The sequence below is a fragment of the Cryptomeria japonica genome, chromosome 5 (assembly GCF_030272615.1).
Source record: "Cryptomeria japonica chromosome 5, Sugi_1.0, whole genome shotgun sequence".
In the NCBI taxonomy this organism is placed as follows: domain Eukaryota; kingdom Viridiplantae; phylum Streptophyta; class Pinopsida; order Cupressales; family Cupressaceae; genus Cryptomeria; species Cryptomeria japonica.
In genome coordinates, this window is record NC_081409.1 from 125,435,369 (window position 1) to 125,446,473 (window position 11,105).

Here is an 11,105-nt window from a genome sequence, read left to right on the forward strand (position 1 = left end):
CACTTATGAGAAGACTTTGGTTGCACAAAAGATGTGACCATTTCATTACTAGATGTTGTATTAGTGGTTAATAGTTCAGAGAGTTCAAGCTCATCATGATGGGCTTCTTCTTGGTCATTTATTGATGGAGCAACGTGAATTAGATCACTTGGAGATATAGATTCTATATGTGGAATCTCACAAGAGTTTTCTATCAAAGGAGACAAATTTGTAATTGTATCAAGCTGTTTGAATTTATATTCATCATTTTCAGCAATGTTGGAGGTTTCAACAAATACAACATCACATGTAATAAAGAAAGTTTTGTTGACTTCATCATACAACCGATATGCTTTGGAAGATTCTGAATAACCAAGAAAAATACACTTAATATTGTGATGTTGTAACTTACTTCTTTTGTCCTTGGGAATTAAAGCATAGCAAGTGGAACCAAAAATGCGGAGATGTCGAACAGAAGGAGGATATCCAAACCACACTTCATATGGAATAGATTGATGTAATGCAGATGATGGAGATCTATTACGAAGATAAACTACAGTTCTTGCTGCTTCAGCCCAAAAATGTAATTTTATTCCTTTAAAATATAACATTGCACGGACCATATTCGTGATAGTTCTATTCATTCGTTCAACAACACCGTTTTGTTGAGGAGTACCTGGAACAAAAAGATGATGCTGGATCCCATTTTGACGTAGATAGTCCTCAAAAACTAGAGAAGTAAATTCTCCACCATTATCTGTTCGAAGAGTACCAATTTGAGATTGAGCTTGTTTTTCAATCATAACACGAAACCTTTTAAAATTTTCAAAAGCTTCTGATTTTTGCTGCAAGAAATAAATCCAAGTCATGCGACTGTAATCATCAATAAACAACATGAAATACTTAGATCCTCCCACATAATTTATTGGTAAAGGCCCGCATAAATCAGAATGAATAATTTGCAATTTTCTTTGTGCTCTCCAAGTGGAGCGAGGAAAAGAATTTCTATGTTGCTTGGCAAGAATACATGCTTCACATTTTTCAATTGTTTTAGGCAAAACAGGTAAGCCATCAATACCATGCTTTTGCAAGATATGAATGTTATCATAACCAATATGCCCAAGTCTTGCATGCCATAAAAGAACAGGAGATAGACTACCTTCTTCAGTAAGATATGCAAAAAATTTAGAAAAAGAAGTGCCATTTAGTTTTAATAATCTCCCATCCTCACATCCAGTGAAAACAATTTGATTATTTGATTGTTTTCTAACAACAACTTGCCCATCTTTTAACAGAATAGAGTAACCTTGTTGTCGAATCAATACTAGTGATAACAAATTATGTTGCAATTGAGGAATAAACAATACGTCATGAAGCACAAAGTCTGGAAGATTAGGCAACTTAAATAAAACAGTTCCTTTTCCAATAGGTTTGAGACTTGATTTATTAGCTAAATAAATTGGACCACATGAACTTTCATTAAATTCCTCAAAGTAATCACGCCGAAATGTCATATGTTGTGTGGCTCCAGTATCTAAGATCCAAGAATCATACCATGAGGAATTAGATGCAAAGTCAAAAACAGAAAGCACATATTGATCACCATCACTATCACAAGCAAATTGGGCTGCTCCTAAAATTTTATCATCTGAATGTTTATCATCATTATAAACTTTTATTTTATCTTTTTGCTTAAAAGTATTTTCTTTAAAACTTTCTATCTTATCCCATGACAACTTGCATTCATGTGCTTCATGACTTCCTTTTCTACCACATCTTTTACAATATAAATGTTGTCTATCATTTTGATTATCATTTTTCCTCCATTGACCTCTACCTTTGCCTCTATCATTATAACGTCCTCTTGAAGAGCTCTTATTTAGAGGTTTTTTTTGGTGAGCAAAACAAACATTTTCATTAGTATTATCTATTTTCCTTCCAAAAGCTTTTTCACGTTCAGCCAACTTTTCAACCAATAAATCAAAAGTAATGGTTTTCAATTGGTTACTTGCTTGAAGGGACTCTAGATAAGTAGAATGTGTTGGAAGGAGTGCCTTAATAAAAGCAGTGAGATAAATATCAACTTTCCCACCAGCAGCATTAACATCTTGTTTTATAGCTCTAATTTCAGAAGCCAAACTCATAACATCACCATTTTTTAATTCAAGATTGAACAATTTTAATTGTAACTGAATAAATTCTAATTCTGAATGAGAATCAAATAAATTTTTTAATTTGTCAAGGGCTTCCCAAGCAAATTTGCATCCCTGTATATGACGATATACATCTCCATTAACTAAAGCTCTTATCAAAGCCAAGGCTTTTGAATTTTTATAATTCCAAATTTCTTTTTCTTTAACATCTGTTGGTTCTGTAGGTTGGGTATCTCCATCACATATTTTATACCATAAATCATTAAAAATTAATTTATTTTCCACTTTTCTATGCCATTCCAACCAAGTATCTTTTCCAGTTAATATTTCCCCAATCAATGAAACAATGGACTGCATTGTAAATTGAAAATAAATGTATATAGAATTTGTAGAGTTTGCAAATTTATAAGATTGCTCAAAATCTCTTGCCAAACTTTACCAAATATAACAAGATATAAAATTCTTGTACAAATAAATAAATTGATTTCACCTGAATCAATTTTTTTGTTTCCGTATTTTGATTCTGTAGAAAGCTGCAATCTTCAAATGCTTCACATAAAAATATACTCCAAACTCCAAAGCTCTGATACCACTGTTAGCCTAGCAGAAAATAACAATCTGGAATCTTTGTTAGCAGCAGATAGAAAAAAGAATGGAAAGAATGGCAATCTGAATATAATTTGTATTCCAATAAAAAAACTGTACATACAAAATAAAATAAACAAGCAAATATAAAGAGGAGGCCAAAACAGTTGTAAACTGTTATACAAAACTGCCGGAACAGAAAAACCTAATAAATAAACTAATGAAAAATTAATCTAAATAAAACTAAACCCGTGAAGAGAACTAAACCCGTGAAGAGATATTAACAAGGAGCCATGTATGATTCAAATCTATTCTTAGGAATAAATGTTCTCCGGCAGAGTATATGATTGGGCATGGGAAATTGATTAAATTTTCTAATAATAGCAAACCCAAAAATATCCTAAAATCTTTTCCCTTAAAGTAGCATTGATTTTGCAAATTGAATCTAGAAGCCTGCAGCAAGCATTGGCTTACAAGCACAAGCAGGATATTTTCATATGAAGTCAAATGAATTAGAAATGGAAATGAATTGGAGAGCCAAAGAGTAAGAGTCGACTGGCTACTCGGCAAAAACTTAGTAGAATTTTGTATGTATCTTGTTCATTTATTTTTTTATGCTTGAGTTCAACAAATTCTTTCCAATAAGCACAGTGCCAAGCTGAGCTAACCAGGCAGATTTAATTAAGTTCTGTTGCAATGATTTTAAATGTTTGACTCTAGTTTCTTATTTGTTGCAGGTAGCAGTAGAATTCCCATATACCCTTCTCCAAGGTAGGCAGAGAAGATTTGCAGTGTATAACTTGTTTCTTCCTTCCCTCTGGAACTTGTTACTTTCCTTGAATTAGATAGGGAGAGAAGATTCCCAATGTACAACTCTAGATTCCTTTTATTTGACTCAATTCTTTCCTGCAGAAAACAACAAGAGTGCAGTTTAGAATTCTGTCTTGGAAAAGAACATGGATTGTCTAAGCTATTTTTTGGTGCAGCCATTCATTGTTAATTGAATAAAGCAATGATTATGCTTAAAGTAAGTGCAATCCAAATCTCAATATACCTATACATATTCATGTCTATCAGTTGATATCTCCTTCTTCAGTCACTGTGTGGTAGATAAAATGTTTCAACTAGGGCTAGCTTACCCTTCTCCTTAGCCTATAAGTAATAATTCCAAACAACAATAAGAATCCACACATAATACAGTAGGATACATGGACCCACATAAATGTCTTTAACTGATTATACTTGGCAATAAAACTCTTAAGTAATAAATTGCAGTGAAACTCATGCAACGCATTTGCATTGTAAACATACATGGCATTCTTTAACATCTGCTTTTGATGAGGAACTCAAACAAGATACAAACACAATGTTTTTGGCAGACATTTTACAGAAAGAAGTCCTAGGAATACAAATCCCAAAAAATATGTTAGTGACAGAGAGATAACGGTTCACATAAAACCAAGCTGCTTTGCAATATACAAACTTACAATTGAAAAAATAAATCATTGTTTTCAAACTTACAATTGCAAGCTGCTTAGCAATATGCAAACTTACAATTGCAAGCTGCCACAGTGCCCAAGAATAAATTGTTGTCCTACACCAAAGCTACCGAGAAGCTGACAAGACCGTGGAGAGTGGAGAGCCATCCATTGTGAAACAATAATAATCAGTACCTGGCAGATTTGCATTTGTTAAACATTATTGCAAGGCCAAAAGGGGAGAGGGAAACACAAACGTTTTCTAGTAGAAAGAGATATATTTAAGAATACACTGATTTTGTAAAATAATTAAAACCTTAAAACTTACATGCTGCATGTTCCATTTATGTGCCATAAATGAATTCAAGGACAGTTGAAATGTGATGAAATGGCCCACTTCTAAATTTTAGCTTTTGTAGCTTATTAAGACCACCTCCTAGCTCAACCATTGCAACATGATGATTCTACATGGGAGAAAATTCTCGAAAGTCAAGTCACATTAACACTAAAGGCTAGAACTCCATAATCATGAAGAAAATTCAAATGGAAGATGATTGACTGCAAAAGAAGACTAAATACTCAACAAATACTTTTTGACTTCCATAGTTCTCCAAGAAATTAAGGACAAATTCAAGAGCACTTGGTGATTGGGGTCCTAATGAGTATTGTGGATATGACCTTATTTGCTGGTCAATTATGAATTCATGATTTCATTGTTATGATTCTGTTATAAGTCTGAAACATGAGAGTAGCTTGGCAAAGAGTTGATTCTGCTAATTTAATCTAGGAATGCACAAGAATACACTAACATGCAAGCCGCCACAGTGCCCTTCATTGAAAAAATGATGATTTGTAGTTCTAGCAGCATGGGCAGCCAACTGGGTTATTTGTGTAATCCTAAAACTATTGCGAACTAATCACTCATTTTATAATCTATCACATTGTAGAATTGAGTAATAGTTACTCATTTTACAATTTATCAGTGTAGAATTGAGAGGCAGCAATTGGATTTGACATCTGCCCCTCCGAACGTAATGAAAACTTACACAAAGATTAATACAGGAGACTTGGGAAACACACAAGCAACGGAGGATCATTTCATTATGAATCCGTTGCCTATTTTGATATTTCTTCAAGGACTTATCAATTAAAGTACACAATAATTGTAGAGCTTAACCTCTCCATCAACAAGATGTCTAAGCAACAGGGTTTCTCAGTGACCCCCTTGGGTTGCAAGATACATTTCATCAACACTTTTTCATTCTAAATTATTTGAAAGGACAGACAAAAAATCAAAAGAATCTCTATTAAACTGAATAATGTGAAAAATTGACTAACCCACTTTTATTTATAGATTCTACTCGTAGAGCTCTCAAATTTTAATGCAGTACAGATTAGCCCCTGCATAATTCAGCTTGATCAAACTTTACGCCTCCTTGCTTCAGCAGCATCAACTTTCTTGCTTAAAGAAGCGTTTCTTCATGGAAACTATTTGGAATTATGTCACATAGCTTCGGTAGGAGCATTCAAATCAGATATAAAAGTTTTTGTACCATTCTTGAGCCCCTATCGGACGATGTTGGCTGAGTGGAGAGCAGCTTTTGCTCTTGTATTTGATGAGGGCATGCTACCCAGTGCAAAGACCACATGCAGCCATCTCTCAATAAAAGTGAAATTCTTTCTTTCCTCAACTCTTTGCAAAAACAAAATTGAAAAACATGACAATCAAATACCTGTGATTTTAATTGATGGGTCCATTCTCGTAGCTCCTGATAGGTTTTCATCAGTTGCTCTTCCTCCTGATTCAAAACATGATGCCCATGAGAAACACTTCCTTTCATCAAAACTAGTAAAAAACACTTGTCTGAATGCATCAAGAGATGGTCTATTATTTAAAAATTAAAATAAAGTGAAAAAAGTTTTAAACAAGCTAACCTTTTTCAATATGCTCTTTTCTGAAGAGATTCACCGTTTCTTTCAATTCCTTATGTGTCTGCAATGTGCATTCATCAAAACCTATTTGTTAATCATGTACAAGATCTCTTACCTTTCCAACAAGAGAGGAACATTTCATGCACACATGAACACAGAAGTCTGTGCATAAAAAATGGGCATGTATATTTATGCAAGTGCATGCCAAAAAAAGCCAAAGCAAGTGCTGCAAAAATTTCTCGCACAGGCTTCTGCGATATACATTTTTCACACTCACCTGCAGAATTTCAAACCCAATTCAAAAATTAAGAAAAACCTCAAACCCAATTCAAAAAACTAAGAAGAAACACAAACCCAATTCAAAAACCAATAAAAATCTCAGACACAAACCGTCAAAGGATTTCTGTTAAACAGTTTGGATTGGTGGGTAATGTGGGTGTCACTAAAGCCACTTCTAGCGATAGAAGATCACCTCCTTTTGACTCCCCACTGAACAAAAAACCAACCCAAATCACAAAGCCTTAGCAGAGCATCCACTGCTTCCATTTCTTCTGCTGTAAAGTTATTGTCCATCTGAAAATCCCTGCTGCGCTTCTTTGACCGCTCCATAGCTGCTGCTAAAATGCTTCTGCTACAAAACTCAGTAGGGCTACTCAAACGGGCTCAAACAGGAATTTTTTACCTGCTATTTGTGAGGTTCGACGTGAACAAATGCCACCAGCATAGTTGGGTTTTAAGGGTGCTTTTTCCTTTCTCTGAATGCTAACGATGAAGAGGAAGGTGGTGGGCTGGGTTGGTGAAGAATTCAAATCCGAAGAATGGGCTGTGGCACTTCATCCACGCGGCAGCAAAATGATGAGGACAATGGTCACATCAGAGTCATTCTCTCGGATACATAGTCATTTTCCTCTTAAGACACCTTTAAAAACTGTACCAACGGGAAAATGGAAATGGCTATGCAGCCGATAAATTAAATTTTTTCAGTTGTTAAAAGTGTTTTGTTATGGAATAAAAGAGTCGTTTTGTTGACCACATACATACCGCATCGAAAAATTACCATGTTTCATGTGATCCTTTTTTTTTTAATGAATTTAGAATTAGATTCATATGATTTAAATAAATTAAATGTGATGTTTAATATGAAATTTGGATAAAGGAATGTTGTTGTCAAAGATATTAGTAATTTATTTATCAATGTGTTCAAGATTAAGATCTTGTCTTGATGAATCTATCAAAAATTGTTGGCGGGGATATTTGCACATGCACAACTAATGTAGCACATAAACTTAAACTTACAATCGTATAAGTGAATTAGTAAGGAATTCAAAATTGTAATATATGCATTTCATTTCAATTTATTGTTTATGTACATGTAATGAGGTGATTTTTATAAACATTGTTTCGAAATTTGCTAAGCAAGGATTAATTTCATAATCTCCATATTCTCATAGTGATTGACTTGAGCATACAACACATATACACTAGCTCCAACACACACACACACACAATGACTAGCTCCAACGTACATCACATATACACAGCGAATAGCTCCAGCATACATCACTGATTCACAATGACTAACTTTAGCATACATTACATATACACAATGATTAACATATATATAGTGACAAATTGACACAAACACAATGACTTACTATCATCTTCTTATAGTGCATCCTAGATAGAAAAGGAATGTTTGTACATTGTGCACTATATCATAGGTCATGCATTCTTTTCTTTGGTCTTCTACACCAATTCGAGCAACTTGAAAAGGATTCGATGTATTCCATACTATACCAACGGTCACTCATGCACAATGTCATCATGGAGGGGCACTCACTTGAAAAAGGTGTGATGACAAAAACTAAGGCACTACACAACCCCCCATGACACTTTCTAAAGTAGTGCAAGAATAAAATATGACACGCCATCATGTGCAAAATCTCCAAAATTATATGTACAACAATGACACTTTATCTTAGTGCATGTGCAAATGAAATGTGCATTCAAATGATGCTCAAAATTCTCACAAAGGATAAAATGCTAGAAATACACGTATAATAGCCCAATTAAAGTCATCCCACACAAACACAAAGTATTTAGGAAAACTGTCCAAGTAATCAACTAGAATGTAAAATCATGAAAATATGAATAGAATGTACCTAGAGAAAAATCTCAAAAATTTGCATGGAGAGTATGGAAGAGCTCTAAAATATCTTTCCAATACCACAAGAATTGTGAAAAATAGAGGAACTAGCAAAAATATACAAGCTCAAGAGGAAAATAACACATTTGACTTCGATAAGCGATAAAATGTAGAAACAAAAAAATATAAGAAAATTACCTATGCCACTAAAATGGCTTATAATCAGTTTTCTAATGATATCTTGTTTATAAAAATTGACATTGTACCCCCAAGTTATGCTAAAAAGAAATTAAAGACCTCCTTTAGGGTAGATGAGATTGTTGTGCCTTGTACTGATGCCCCATCTTGATCAACCAAAATGGAGGGGGTGGCTTTTTTTCTTTAACCTCTATCTCCTTTCATTGGTCTTTATTAGTAGTGTTGATTCCCCTATCTTTTTTTCCTTCTTTCTCTTTTGTTAAGAATTTGGTGTTTGTCGTGCTCGTATTCCCCTTGCATTTCACCCAATCTCTAACCCCCCTTTATTTTCATTCTTTGCAAGCTCATCAAATCATGTGCCAATGTTTGGCTATTAGTCATAGGTGTAGTATATAAACCCAATTGTTGATTCTTGATGATAGTGGGATGCTTAAACTCCAATATCTAGGCCCCAGGTAACATTTGTGTACAATTGTGAGCTTCTAATTACCTTTAAATATATTGGAAGACCCTCTAGGGTTAGGAGAAATAGGTCTCACCATAAGAAGTCATCAATCAAATTATTAATTTTAAGTGCATTGGTTAGTGGTTAGTACCAAGAATTTTCTCTCTTCGTACCTTTAAGATAAGATAGTGTGAATATGGTCTAGTGGAATCCTTCATTATTAGAGTAGAATATTGGTCCATTCCAGTATTTATGTAAATTAGACAAGTAAATTAGAGACCTTATAGACCAAATACACCTAATTTATATAATATTTTGAAACCTAGCATAGTAGTCTTGTTTTGAACCCTAGCTTTAGAACAAATTTGGACATATCGGGTAGAGGATGGTTGATCTATGCATTATCACATTGCTTAAAATTAAAGTAAACAAAGTATATATTTTTTAGAATAATAGTGGTAAGTTGGTTATTGATTTTACATAGCTGGAGTAGTTGTGTTTTACGCTTCAATTCCTATATAGCTCACGAATTTGAAATTACTAGAGCCAATTTCTCTCAAACCATGTTGGATTTGATAATTCTATTTGGAAAGTTACCCATAGGGATATTATCTATACAAAAAAAGTTTGTTCCAATTTTTACCCCATTCGAGAAACTGTCTTATTATAATCCTCTTATTGAGATGATATCTTTATACATAAGTCTAGGAAACCTTTTTAGTAGACATGGGCTATTTATAAATCATCTAGGCACCTACTCCAAATTAGAGATTATTAAGACTTACTTTTGTAATAAAGTCACTTTAGTGACTTAATTTAGATTATATTATTTTTATTATTAGTTTATTATTTTTAGATTATTTACTTGCATTTACCATGCGTTATTTTTCTTCACTCCAAACTATATAAGGAGTTGTTTGTTAATGTACGTATAGATTGAATCTAATAGAATGTTTTTGTGTTCTATTTTATTTCATAACATGGTATCCAAGCAAGTCACATGAAAATATTTTCAAGTTGAAAAGTGCAAGTTTAGTCGTTCTTACAAATTGTAGCAAAATTTATTGAAGAAAGCCCGTTAATGGGCTTTCAAAGGTTCATCCTTTGCCCACAATAGATAATATATCCTAGTTCCCTTCAGAACCAAACTGGATCAAGATAAATTTTGATGGTACACCATGTGGTAACCCTGGACCCACAAGCGTGGGATGCATTGCATGGGATGAGACAAGTTGCCTATTGGTGAAAGGTTTTCATAACATTGGTCAGAACACAAACAATATGGCAGAGGGCAAATTCATGCTCTTAGCAGTACAACTGGCTAAAAGGTTGAATGTGGTCAATCTTCACTTGGAGGGAGATTCCTAGATCATTGTTCACTGAATGGCTAAGGGCAATGCAGATAATTGGAAAATTGAACGAGACGTCCAAATCATTGTTGACCCTTTGTGCTTGTCCTTGATGAAAAAAAGGACTTACTTTATTGGATAGAGACATTGACATGATTCATGATTTGAGTTGGTTCACAGTGGTTTGATTCTGGTTCACATTCAATTTGGTTGTATTCAGATTTGATGTTGTTATAGTACTAATGATTTCAGTGTATGTGCAGAGTTTTCTCACTCACAGGTTTACAGGTACATTGGATTTCTTGGTTCACAAGTTGACCTATATTCATGAGCACTTGTTCTACTGGTTCAGGTATATGTGTGTCTCATCACGATTGACATCATTTATACATTGGTGATCATATACATTATTACATTGCACATAGTGGATACTTGGTTACGTATCACTTTGTTTGGTATTCCATTCGTGTTTTGGATTCCTGGCACTTTTCAGTGAATATGTGGAATATGGTTTCATCAATGACAACATAGTGTCTTGGCATATGTCTTTGATATTCTAAAGTGCAGTTTCATTGTTATCTCTTGGATAGAAAAAGGTACATCATGGTTTATATTTTGCACACTTGGTGCATTGGCATTCTTGGTATGGTACTTAGCATGATTTATTTTGGTATATGTATTGTATAGCACTAAGTGCCATTTGTATTCATCTTTGGTTCATATATAAATAGCATTGAAATGCTATTGGGTTTCACTTTCTTCATATAGCATACTTTATGCTATCGACTTTTATTGGATATGTCAATTGTTTTATGCACATTATACAAGTACTTGTCGACA

General features: G+C 33.8%; 1 long non-coding RNA gene across 1 annotated transcript; it reads right to left on the reverse strand.

Annotated features, from left to right (window-relative positions):
* Positions 1-5,394: 5,394 nt before the first annotated feature.
* On the reverse strand, positions 5,395-6,974 carry LOC131068380 (uncharacterized). Its single transcript, XR_009372416.1, has 4 exons — positions 6,518-6,974; positions 6,131-6,188; positions 5,929-5,994; positions 5,395-5,822 (listed from the first exon to the last, which is right to left on the reverse strand). It is a non-coding gene; the product is annotated as an uncharacterized LOC131068380 (long non-coding RNA).
* Between the last annotated feature and the right edge of the window lie 4,131 nt (positions 6,975-11,105).